A 13794-nucleotide genomic window follows, 5' to 3' on the forward strand; every position below is an offset into this window, starting at 1 on the left:
GAGAATGTGGATATCATGAATGATCCCCATGGGAAGCTTATCTACAGGCTTCTGCTCCACTGGCTTTTTGGATTGGCGTTGATTAAATCTGTGCCTACCGTCCTAAGAGAGTTTAAGTTATAAATTGGGGTAAACTCACCACAATATCAGTCTACCTAAATAGATGATATTGTAAAAGACCATAACTGTATTAGGATTATCATCAATTGCCAGAGTGATGGTAAAGATGCGCAGTGCTTGAAATGGATTTTGGGGACCGCAAATGGGCCGGCTTTGCCGAAATGGAAATTGGCATCTTTCATTCAGGTGTAGGCAAACAAAGATGTGAGTGTTGATGTGAGTGTTGATGTGAGTGTTGATGTGAGTGTTGATGTGAGTGTTGATGTGAGTGTTGATGTGAGTGTTGATGTGAGTGTTGATGTGAGTGTTGATGTGAGTGTTGATGTGAGTGTTGATGTGAGTGTTGATGTGAGTGTTGATGTGAGTGTTGATGTGAGTGTTGATGTGAGTGTTGATGTGAGTGTTGATGTGAGTGTTGTGGTGAGATGTAAATTAATGTGGTAAAACGTCACTGTTGTGGTGAATGGTCGGGCGGTGAAGGAGAATATCAACGTCTAGACTTCGCCAGGCCCATCAGATTATGTAAGTTTCTTAAATAGGGGGTTCAACTTCAACCCTCTGGAAATTCATCCAGTTATTTACGTCTGTCATTGTCACCTACCCGCCATAACCAGTAGTATAGTAGGTAATTGATTATAATAAACGTGTATCCTATTTTTAGTATATTGAATATGTCGTGTTTATAATAAGTTTATTGATGCGACTGGTAAACATTATATTGTGAGTGGATTTGTATTCAACATATTTTGTAGTCATATATATATTTACTCCCATTATAGTCCCATCACTATTTCTATGTCTTTGGATCACAATTTCAATTTCATTCAGACTCGATAGTTCACTGCTTTTACTAAGCTTGGTTTAAATGAACTCATTCATTATATAGCGCCTCAGATTCGATTTTAGTAAGTTCACTCGCAAGTGTTGGCGAACTATTCCGCACGTTTCGGACCAATCTCATTTGTAATTATCCAAAATATCATGCACAAAAATCCTTGGATCCAGGGATAGCGTCGGGGGCAGCGCAGTCAGCGGAGAATATGTCGAAAGACTCGAAGATGGTAGAGATTCCATACGAGGCCAAAGGGACAGTCGGAAGCTAGTGCCTGTTGCACTAACAGCATGCCAAGTGATTGTGTCTAGTAACTGTCTGCGTACCCGACAGAGATTCCCTAGGGCCGTTTCAACCCGCGGCAGGAAGAAGAGCTGAATTCCAATCAGCGTAGGTGATTACAATTTACAGCAAACGCGCGACGGAAATGGGAAATTAGCGAAGCGGCTGTCAATCACACGTGACTCCATATCCTGGTGATATGGAGTTTTGGAGCAAGCTTAGCAACCAAATAAATTAAATTCTGAACGTCAAAACCCCACAGAACACTACGCGATCAGTGCATATTTGCAAGTGCTAAATGTCAATGTACCTTGAAATGCTATTCGAAGCCTGCTTCATTTCAAATATTTTTTAGCTCGAAAACCGAGCGCCGGTAGATAAAAGCGTACATACCTAACGGCGGCGGCTAAAGTAAATGCCGACAGCGAGTTCAGCTGAGCCTTGTGGAGCGCAAAGACGGACGTTGTTGGCAGAAAACACAGCTCGTGCGTCGGCAGGAGAGCCTCTGACAGAAATCTGTCGGTATGACAACGTATGGTCAAAAACAGATATATTGGAATCTCTAACTAACTAAAATGACAAGACCCGTGCTTTCAACAATCTGGGCGGACATAGATGACTAACTGTAATATGCACTTTTGTATGGTATGGGTGGTACCAGGTGTCACATGATATTCAGGGTAAAATACCTTGTTTCCACCATGTATTCAATCTTAGTATTCGACAGCCTCGACAATTCTATCCATACTGTCTCGCGACGTATTAGAACCAGCTCATCTATTTAATCGTCAATCATTGTTAATTTGTCTCTGGGAATTACAACATTGATCCTGGAAACGCCAAGGGATATTATAGAAGCTGTTTATTCCCTGGGAACTTCTCTTTAGCTCCTGGAGCCACTTCCTTATCCCAGGAAACTAATCTACTCCTGGGTTCTTCACTCTACGTTCCTGAATGAACACGAAATTGGTTTGGGGAACGCATTGCCTGGATCTGGGAGCCGTTGCACTCCCAGGGCCGTATCTCTGAATCCTAGAATCAATCTTCTGCCTCCCAGCGTAGGGTACTAACAGGAAAATCAATTGGTAAATTATCTTAGCAACTCTACATCAAAGTCCATTACTTTGCATGACCCTATCTGTCGCACCTCTCTCATCTTTTTGGACTCTACCTCCCTCCCTCATTCTTCGAAAATAATCATCGGATTTTGCGATTGTCTTTATTCGTAGAAAATGAAATTGTCATTATAGTCAGTGTGCTTCCACGTGTACTCATACGTGCTAAGAGCTGTTCCTTCGTTTTGCAGCGATTCCAACAAATCTGTCAATCCGAATAGCATTCTGCTTCAAGGCCTCATCAATATACCACCTCATTTGAAACGATTCTACGAAGCGTTGGATTATGGTGAGGATGAACGAATCTCAACGCTGATCCTCAAAGTGACTAGTTTTTGGCACTACAGGTTTGGTTGCACTGGTTAATAGGATCCAGATTGAAGTTAAAGCAAATGATTTCAGAGAGATAGACAAAGCCAATGTATTGGCTACGTGTACGATAAGAGGCTTGGCTATTGGTCTGCCTACTTAATAACTCATCCCACAGTTGGAGCCCCGCACGTCCACAGACATGCAGCACTTTTTGGTCCAAGCAGATCCAGCTATTTCCTTTCCCCAGGTCCGACCAAGTTGAGAGCATCTAGTGATTGCCTGCCACCGAAGCAATAGATTTCAGGTCGCAGCGAAGCCTTGGATCCTTCAGGAGCTCGTTTGCGACTTGAAGATGCCCCTTTGAATCAGCGTGCCATATCGCAGTCTTTCCCGACTTGTCCACAGCATTGGGATCCGTTCGCGAATCCTCCAAGATGAGCTTCACGAGGTGTAGATCTCGGTCTCCGGAACCAGCCGCCGCTGACAGGGCAGTTTCACCATCTTTGTTGTTTCGACAGTTGATGTCCACTCGGTTGCCCTGCTGCAGCAGGAGATCAACCACCCTAGTTCTACCACCCTTCGTAGCAAGCCAAAGCGGGGAATCTTCGTCCGGGCCCACTGCATTACATCGAAGATCGTCTCTCCGAAGCAGCAGCTTCACCATAGCAACATTGCCGTCGCGTGCAGCGTGGCCAAGGGGTGTCCAACGGAAATCTCCGGGGATGTTTGGGTCTAACTCGGGGGTTTCGACGAGTCGTTCCACAAGCGAATAGCTCTGTCTGGCCACGGCATGAAAGAGAGGCGTAGTAGATAGACCGCTCTTCCAACCGACAGCATTGAGATCCACACCAGCCTCAGCTAGCAGTCGGAAGGAGATGTCATCATGCCCCAGTCCAGTAGACCACCAGAGGGGTGTGTTCCCGTCCATATCTTTGCAGTTGATATCGATGCCCGGGTTGGCTAAAAGCAAATTCACGATAGAAAGGTGATTTCGCTTGGTAGCAACATGAAGAGCAGTAGACCCTGAAGGATCTTGTACCTGCAAATCAATGTTTTGCTGTTCAAGAAGCAGTCCCACGGCTGCCAAATGCCCCTGATCTGCGGCCTGATGTAAAGGAGTGTGTCCACGCCGGTTGGCGGCAATGACATTCGCACCAAATTCGAGTAACAGATCTATCAATTGCGATCGTCCATATTCAGCGGCCAGATACAGTGGCAGCTCGGCACCGTTAATATCTATATCGTTCAGAAATGTTGTCGTGGAATAATGTGCTCTCAGATGCTTCAACAGGAGTCGCGTGATCGAAGCATTGTTTCGCATAATTGCACAGTTGAGCGGTGTGACTCGATCGCGATCCGCCACCAGTGCATCTTGTCCGCTCTTCAGCAGCAACTTGACATCTGCCACATTGCATTTGGAGACGGCATGCCAAAGAGCTGTTCGATTGTAGGAGTCGCGAAGCTCGAATCTCGCTGGAGTTACTAGATTGCTTGTCTAAACATCAATGGGTCAGTCGTTGACTGCAAGACGATTCGATAGAAGGGAGAATGCTACCATGATTGCATTGACAGATTGAAAGACACCTGGGATATGAGGCTCTAATGGCTGTGAGGTACTGAAAGATAGCAAGTAAAACGACGGATATAGCACTCCTTAAATATGTACTTGGTCATGCCCTCCATGATTTGGACCTCGTCATTGATGCAAGGGATTGCTATCTCCTGGGATAGCCGATCGGAATCCTAGGAGCGAGATTCTTGTATGTGAAGGTCTCACGAATACATGGTGGATAGTGTCTCGGCGATATTAAGGACAACTATAGTTGGCGCTAAATACAAGACGTAGCGCGAGGAATCAGTAGAGAGAGGCTTCCTCGCGTTTAGGAGGACCTAAATGTTGAACAAAAATGGGACACGCCGTGTCATAGATACAGTCAAACAGCGATATGAGGTGCAAGACTATTCAGGTGCTCGCACCACACCATACGCACCATGTGGGTCCCGCGCAGATCATATCCTCATCCGCCCTGTATGCTTCATATATATTCCTGACAGGGGCTAGGTGCCTAAAAGCTGTGTCTTTGCTTCCAGTAACCTTTCAAAGGCCTCCGGGAGCGAGAGAACTCCCAGGGCCAAGACCTGTGATTCTAGCATAAATAGTAACGCCGACAGGAACATGACCAATCCTTGATAGTGATAATGGATAGACTTACAAGCTACGTACGATTTGCTGGGGCTATGATACATCTAAAGTCACCATTTTGAAGTCTTCACAAACACCTAGTTTGATGGAGGTTTACACAGAGCAGATAGTTGGTCGTCGGCCCCGCAAAACGTGTCCGATGTCTTGGAAGTAAATCGGCTCCTGGAATCACCCTAAGCTCCCAGGAGCTGTTCCTTTATAAAAACTTGCCTCATTTATTGTGGGATCGGATTGGTCGCTGTACATAGCCACATCAGTGCATCCTGTGGAAGAAATTTGACCCGGACGCGAGGTCGCGGGTGTAGAAACACATAAATACAGGTACCCCGTCCTACCCTTTGCATATTTTCTATCCGTAATATCGCCCGACCCATTTCTCCCACTGAGCGGTCTGCCAGTCCTTGACACTAGAATCCAACGCCCTGTACCCTCATTTGACAATGTCGTTCGATTTTACTTCAAACAACCAATACGTCCAGGTGGGAGTCAACCACGGTAACATTTATACTTGTACGGACTCGATTTCAGTCACTCATTCGCAAGACACTCTGACATCCAATGTGGGCGGCGAAATCGATTCTGCCACTACAATAGCTCTGTTGCAGGCTCTGGTCAAAGCTCGAAGATTCCTTGGCGTGGTTCAGCACGCAGCGTCTCAGAATACCCAAATTTTTGGAGTTGCGGAGCGCCTGGGCAGCCTTCTTCTGAACATCAAAGAACTCCACCCTGAAAAGTAGGGCTCTCTGGAAAACGGGGTTATAACTGCTGTCTTTTCACTCTTGTACTGCTGCATCATGGAATGCTAGGAGCTCAGACCTACTCCGCTGGCAATCTCGTCTCTAGGCAATCAACTTGACGCCTGCAACTTGGCTCTTCAATGCGTGTATGGCGCAGCTATTATGTATGATTCAATTCAACTATCTGGTGTTTGCAGTTTGAATATTCTAACGAGATCGGTGTTCTAGGGATCATGATGACAGGAGATGGGTATGCTCACAGCAGCAGAAAGTTATGGAAGCCGTCGAGCAAATGGACAACAAAAGAGCCAAGTATTTGGATGAATTGAAGCAACCCGAGCCGGTCATATACCATTCTCAGGCGATTCTTGAGTTATTAAAGGAAAAACGGGAGCCAAATCGTGCGGCGAGATTTGAGGGCATGCGTGTGAGCTTCGGCGGAGAAAACCGTGGTATCCAAGCCGCTGAGTATCATGGAAGCATGGGACGCTTTACCTTTCCTCTCTAGATTTGAATCACCTTAGTGAGATTTTCATGTTTTAAAATGTATCTGTATGAGTCTATGGATATAAATTTGCTATTTATATGGACGGGCGTAGAAAGCACAAGCCCGACAAAATTTCACTTTCATTATGATCTCCACCTTGAAAGATATAAATTCCAACAAACATGATATTAGACCCATATAGCCCTAGAAGATTATTGCTTCTAGAGACAGTGGTGGGCCGGCGTCTGTCTGGCACCGATTAGAGGGCGACTGGAGCGAACCACCGAGATAAAACCCCTGCAGGTCCTATACATAGCGAACTACAGAGTACGGCGAATCAAAAAACACTAACACTAAATACGTTCAAGCTAAAAGAGAACCTTCCTGCTCGTTCACACTAGTAGGATAGTGATTTGATACGGTACCTGCGACCCTGGAGGTTTCAAAGCGGGGACCACGAAGCAGGCCATAGAAGGACTCGTAGGCGCAGCTGGGCTTGACGCAGTTCGACTCATTCGAAACCCCGGTTTATCTAATATAGCGAAGACTGGTTGCTTTCAGCGCCACCTTTTCATTTCTTAATGAGAGATGTACTATGTACATTATTTGGCCGAGTGGCAGATATAGGAGATAAAAAGTTGCCCAGCAATAGATGCGGCCCTGGCTCTTAGCGCATTCTGTCAGACTTGCTAGAGTATTATTTGCTCTGCATCTTGATTAGGGTCTAAAGCTTCACAAATCCTAGGAGCCAGCAATAAAACACAAAAGATGATGGCAAAAACGAAGGCTTGGTTTTCAACATGCCTCAATTAGGATAGGCAACCGTGCCCTTCATTTTCTGCTACTAACCAGATCTCCTATGTGACCGGACAAGCTTGGAAAACTGATCATAAATATCTCCAGCCCCTACGTCTTTGCTTGAGTGATAGCTTTCTAACCACCTAACAGTCGAGCAGGCCTTATGTTCAAGGCGACCCGATATTTTCTTCCTCTTTATTCAAGTCTACTTTTCTAAAGTTTTGCGAGCTTTCCATTGGTCCTTGACAAAGTCCGTTTGAGGCCTCATTTACGTCCTTTCGAGCTCTATCCCTCCACGCCCGATTGCCTCGATGAAGATGAAACCTACTCCTGGCTGTTCAGACATTGGCCCCGAGTTTTACCATTTGAAAACCATCGAGAGGATTTCCCTCAATGCAGAACTTGTAGCGTTTGTCGAAAAAGCCCATTCATCGCTTCAGTCACGAGGACGCTTTAAGCAACGGGATTGCCACAAGAGATCTCTCCTTCATTACGCTGCCATGGGGAACTGTACGAACCTCCTCCTATGTCTCCTGCAAAGCAAGCCAAATGTTGATTCTCGTGACCAGTGGGGGCGGACACCCCTCTCCTGGGCTGCTGAGTACGGCTCATTAGCTGTTGCAAAAATTCTACTGGAGCAAGGGGCAAACGTCAATGCATTGGATTATGAGGGCGGCTCACCGTTGACATGGCTGATGCACGCCGGCAACCCTGAAATAACAAGCCTAGCGGCTACCGAGGCTTACCTCAGAGAGAGGGGCGCGAAAGAAGCCAAACTGAGAGGCATCAAATGGGCCTGGATTTGGGTTCTGGCTTATTCTCGCTTACTCCGATACATTCGCCCGCGTATCTAAGGCTCCAGATGACATGCAAAAAGCTGGTTGTATACTACTCCAATACGTATATCAGACGAAGGTCATTATTGGGGATCTGATTTTCTTGTTTTCTTTCTTTCGTGTGAATTTAATCTTGTTGAAGTAGATATGAAAAACATGTTGAATTGAGCACAATGAATTTGCGAATGTATTTTTAATTATTAAAAATCCTAGTCTTTCCTGGCGATCCAAATCTGTAGGCTAGGGGATACACGTACTCGTTTCCACTTTATCCCGTAAAGAGGCTGGTACATTTGACCCCGAACTGTCTACTAGAAGGCTTTGAGTTCATGACTCTTTGTATTAACGATATTTTTAAGCGTATCAAGTAGAACTTGGTCTTGCAAAATTCGTCTAGTATGGCCAAAGCCCTAGACGATGCTTGGAAGCAGGATAAGACGACATATTCATTGCCTATTCTCTTTAGGGGGTAAAGGCAATCTAGCTTGTATATGCAAGATAGGATGCCATAATGCCTTGGAGCTGGCTCCGTGTACTAGAGACTGTGTCACAACTCCTTTGAGGTAGGGTACAGTAGCGACTAAATACAAAGAGCAATGAACATCAAGTGGAGCCCCCGTGTCTCGAGCAAAGAAACATGATATCGCTCAAATTGAAGATTCTCACTTAACTCGCAACAGAAGCCCGAAAGTGATCATACATTACAAACAAGTAACCCTTTCGTAGCATAAATGCTTTAGGGTGGAAGTTTGAGTATTGGTTTGTTCTTAGTCAATTACCTGCAAAATGAGGTCGCGAATCATGAAAATGCCGACGTTTGCCATGTAGCCTTCTAGGTACTGGAATCCTAGATAAATAGGCTATGTGCAAGACATTGTCAGCTGACTATCGTAGTAGAAACATGTTGTTCATAGTTGACTGACCTGACTTCGTATCCGTGCCGGCCTTCCTCGGACGAAGGTTAGCAGGAGAGCTAGGATCAGTTATCTTCCATGCTGTTAGCCGAAAATTATTGATATGCAATCAGGAAAATCTGATAAGGGGAGGTTAAACTGAACCATAGGATTCTTTTGAGTCTCAAAAGGCCTTGGATGGACTACAAGACCAAATATCTAGTATTAAGATTAGCACGGCCTTCAATAAGGTATAGATAACAGAACTTACCAAGCTGACAGCCAATGCTAACGTTACCCAAATAGCTGTTTTAGAGATCATGGCTTTCTAGGATGTCCGATACTCGTGACAACTCAATAGCTCTCCATCAACAGAGAAGTTTTGAGAAGTTATTACATCAAGGTGTTAATCTTTAATATTTATATTTTGGGAGACTTTTGCCGTTTACGTTTGAAACATAATTTTTTCTGGAGCGTATTGTGTGACCGAGCTTACCAAATAGAATGTAATCAGTCAAATGGCGATCTATGCTATTTGAGTTTAAATAATGAAACATGAGCCAAATGTTAATCTATTCAAATTGAAGCCCTTTTCTGAGTATCCAGGAATCGGCTACGGTGCGTAGCTTTTGCCAGGACACAAAATGTAAAGAAGCAAATTCCACTCATGTGTGTATGATGACAGCAGTTTTTGAATTACATACCGTAAAAGAGCCCAGCATTTATTTTCCAAAGGCAAAAATATCAATCGCTAAACTGCACAGAGTGGTTCATGAGGATCATTGAAGCTGCTTTCATCCTTTTAAGCTGGGACAACGTTGGTACTTTTGCGGGCAGTTTGTAAGCTGCTTACGATACCGAAGCCATAAAATAAATGCGATAGCCGATAGGGAAGGCACAAGGACACTTTTTGAGGGCGCTATAAGTTCCCCCACCATTTACTTCACACACTTGCATTGGCCGCGCCTTCTCATACCCACGCGATAAATATGACCGACATCTCTCTTTCCTCCAAACCTCATCGGGGTAATGGATTTGCTACCTTTCTTTGATTTTTTCCACTTTATTTCAAAACTACGCCATTGGCGCTCATACTTGCTTACTCGAATGCCATTCTTGCCTCGCCAAAAATGGGTCTTTGGTCCGCTTGCTGAGTTGTAGTACCATAATTGGGGATATCTGCTATGTGATGAAAATAGGAAAGCCTCACAGAATGAAACCAACACTGTCTGAGTTTCCAATACCTTTGTCATATGGTCGTTATGCTAATCTACCTGTAGAAGCCAGTTGTCCCATATATCCCTGGGGTTGGCCACGAATCTAGTAGATACTGCATTACTTTTGCCGTCGACATCAAGAGCTAGAACAACTACCATTACGGAGACATTCCATGTCCACGGTATTTTACCAAAAGTGAGACTGGAACCTGTCTTCCAATCCCGTGGTATACGATCATCCTCTGATGAAGAGATTTCCGTTACTTTTCTGGAGAAAGGCTCAGAAAGTGAAAGCTCAAAGCAGACTTTCTCGTTCCTAGAGCTACTATCAACAACGAAAGACAAAGCACCAGCAGTCACCATTTTCAATGACTACTCTGCCAAGCAGACGATAGCAGCAGATGCGCATAAAGGTTCTGGATTGTCTATAAAGTGCGAAGGCAGCCATGATGTGAATAAAGAGGCCGAACCATTTATCCCATCATTATCCTTCGTTACTGCCACAAAGGATGTATCGTCAGTTCATAATGCGGCTGATTTTGTGACTGACAGCACAATTATATTGCGGACGAGTAAAACTGTCGCCCCGTCGGCAGGTTACATCATGAGTCTCACAGAAGATTCCAGCACACCTTCCTATTTTCCTCACCTTCACATGCCTGTATCAGAGATAGGATCATTCAACCTATTTCATACATCTCCTCACTCAATGGAAGAATTGATTAGGCCGATGAAGCAAGTACCTTCGCCAGACGGCTTTTTAGATAAAGTAGGAGAATCATCTTCGCATGGGTATTATCATGGACAGATGATGGCGAAGAAACCTCCACCGATCTCAGCAAAAGTGACACACGCTGAAATAACTTCTGGTTACCATTCTGCTACCTCTTCCGAGGGAGACATCCGGTTAGCATTAGCATCTGCTAAGCCTTTTCAGACCTACATTGAGACGAATTCCATACTCGCGAGCCTGTCGGGATACGGGACTTTACAAACCGCTTCCTCAAGCCATCAGATAGTCATATCAGTTGTGTCATCCACATATTCTTCCAGAGCCATTCCTTTTACGAGTTCTTCATTACAAGCCACTCCAACTCTCCTAGCTGCAAACGATGTTGAGATGAACGGAAGCAAAGCATCGCAAATTCTTCCGAAACAAAGTCTGAAATATATTCTGGGAGCCGTGTCCGGTGCCTGTGTGGTTATTGCGTGCATTGCTTACCTACATAAACCCTGTTATCGGTGGGCCCGTCAAAGCAGAAGAGGCACAATTTTGATTGCACATATTCCAGAGGAATATGATGCAAACACACAGCTTCACTTCCAGGGTTCTGACCAGCTGGAAATTTCACGTTTCTCTCTGGATTCATAATATTTTTAATAGACAGAGAATTTTCTTAACGGGACCATGAAAGCTATTCCAACCTCAAACTTCAGGCACTGGTACTGTCATATCCAAACTAAAAACGCTGTTCAAGACAGATGAAAAGCGTGAGGAGGATAACGAAGATAATATGAGGTCAATGGCTGTCCCCTTATCCTTGTATCTGAATATAACATGGTGAAGGTGGGCTTACGGATACCAGTATCTGATTTGGATTCATGACATTCTTGTCGACCAAGTTCTGCAGTGAACAATCATTTCTTTGGTCTCTACACACACAATTTATTAACGCCCGGCGGCTAAGCCGAAAGGGCAACTATCTCTGATCTACTATACATGTCATAATATATACAGTACTGTATCTCCTCAGAGCCCATACATAAAGCCTCGCAATATATGTCATCTCAGATGACCGTATCGCAGCGGATCCTCGTGGGTTAGTAATTTTGTTAGTAGGCTGGCTTGAAGGCGCTTCTCCAAGTGTTCAACATCCTATTTTCGGCAGTTGAAGCGAGTCTACTATCTGTAACACGAGGTGGTTGGTGGGTTAGATCGGCGAAAGGGGGGTGATTTATGTCCGTCGGCGTGGTTAGGTGGCCTCGAGTCGGCCCGTGGCGATGGCGAATCGTATTGAGGCCCGTACCGCCTCTAAGTTTGGCGTCCACTTCTGATCATCGGAAGGCGACTTTCCTCCTAGGAAGAAGGATATATTTCCTCGGTGGGTGTTGGTACATTGTAGTAGTTCCGTCCGGTGCGCCGTCCATTTTTGACATCGAAATAGGAAGTGCTCCACGGTCTCTCTCGCTTGTCCACACGCACACTGGTCCGTGTCTGCTACGTTGATTCGATAGAGATATCCATTGAGTCTTGCCATGCCGGTTCGGAGTTGAGCCAGCACGCTCGCTTCTTTCCACGATAATCGGTCATACAGCTGCCGGGTGTGTTTGCCTGGGAGTGCTGCATCAACTCGTTTTGCGTGTCTCCCTACGTTCATTGGCAGGTCATTGTTGGGAACTGCTTGGGACCGTGCGATATTCAGTGTTGTTGACTTCATTCTCGGGACGCGTTCTTGCGGGAGAGCATCTTCTTGTGTCGCGGCTCTGGCCTGTTCTTTAGCCAGACCCCGCAGTTTATTGTCTTCGCTCGTTGAGATCCACCGGATATTGATCTGGTTTCCATTTCTCCGTAGCTTTCTCATCAACTTGTACAGTTGGCAGACGAATTCCTGGCCTGACTGTTGTCGAGGATTCCTTAGTGCCAGAGCCGCCGCTTTGTTGCTCGTGAGCAGCGTAATCCTGTAATCCTTCAGTCCAACTACCATGTTCAATGCATGTGCCATCGCTGCTAGCTCCGCAGAGAACGGATTTTGCTCTGCTCTTGCACCCAATGTGACTGAAAGGGTCTTCAGTTTCAGTTTTCGATACCGAGGTGGCTGCCTCTCGATCGCCACCCCAACTTGGTCTCTACAGTAGTATTCGAATTCAGTTATACCTCCACACTCTTGTGACTTGATTCCCGGAAAATAAATCCGAAAATGTGCAAGTCCTGATTGGATGATGCGGCAGCCTCCGATCTTCAGACCGCTTTCTAAAATTAGCATTGTATTTCACAATACAAAGCCGAAACTTGTCTGTCTGTATTTTAAACAACTGCTCTACGTACACTCGCTACCTCATTACCTTTTCCTTTTTCCTAAATCAAGGACCCTCACCTATTCATCTTGCGCATCATACAAGGGTGTCCACGATTAGATTACACATCATTTTTTCCAATCCTTCTTTCTACAAAGCACCATATCAACCGCGATATCAGAGATCCACGAATTTACCACGTCTCAGATAGCCGAGAGAGCCGAATGCCACAGCCTTACGATCATAAACACCCGGTTAAAAAAAAGAGACATTTGCAACTGTAACCATACAACAAAGCCAAATGGGTCGAAAACGAATTGTGACCACCGATGACACAGTAGTGGCCCTTTATTACATTGTGCCTCAAGAACGACTCTCTTTACCTAGATGGGATATCTATCTCATGGCATGAGTTTCAGTCCATGATTCTGACCTGCTGCAGCCCTGGCCACTTAAGGTTGTAGTAACCAAGGATTACGCTGCCACATGATTGGGAACGAAATTCGTATTAGAAATATTCATGTCATATCTGCTCAATTTGTCGAACATTCCATCCAATCGTAACACCCTCTTTGGCTAAATCACCTCATACATAACTTGTGGGATTCATCAGGAGTGCCCGCGAAAAAAGCACGATTCATATAGTGGATGTAACAGTCTGGATAATCATTCAACGCTTAGAATCTTTCCGTAGCTTCTCGCAAATTGTAAGAAAAGTGGTCAAAGCCGTAAGGCTAAAATTATCACCGAAGGGCACTAGGATTTGTAGTGTCCCGCATTTAGTTGAGACGGTCGTAATATCATGGACTATGGCAGCCACTGTATCGGTCTCTTCATCCACTAGCATCAGCCTAGATGTACGTTTCCAGATGAAGAGTCGGGGTCCGCTGGCGTTGGACAAACTACCACTTGCCTGTGGGGGGAAATACACCCACGCTGTAAATCGG

This window comes from Penicillium samsonianum (assembly GCF_028829775.1).
Source record: "Penicillium samsonianum strain IBT 33392 chromosome Unknown utg000009l_segment0_segment0, whole genome shotgun sequence".
NCBI lineage: Eukaryota > Fungi > Ascomycota > Eurotiomycetes > Eurotiales > Aspergillaceae > Penicillium > Penicillium samsonianum.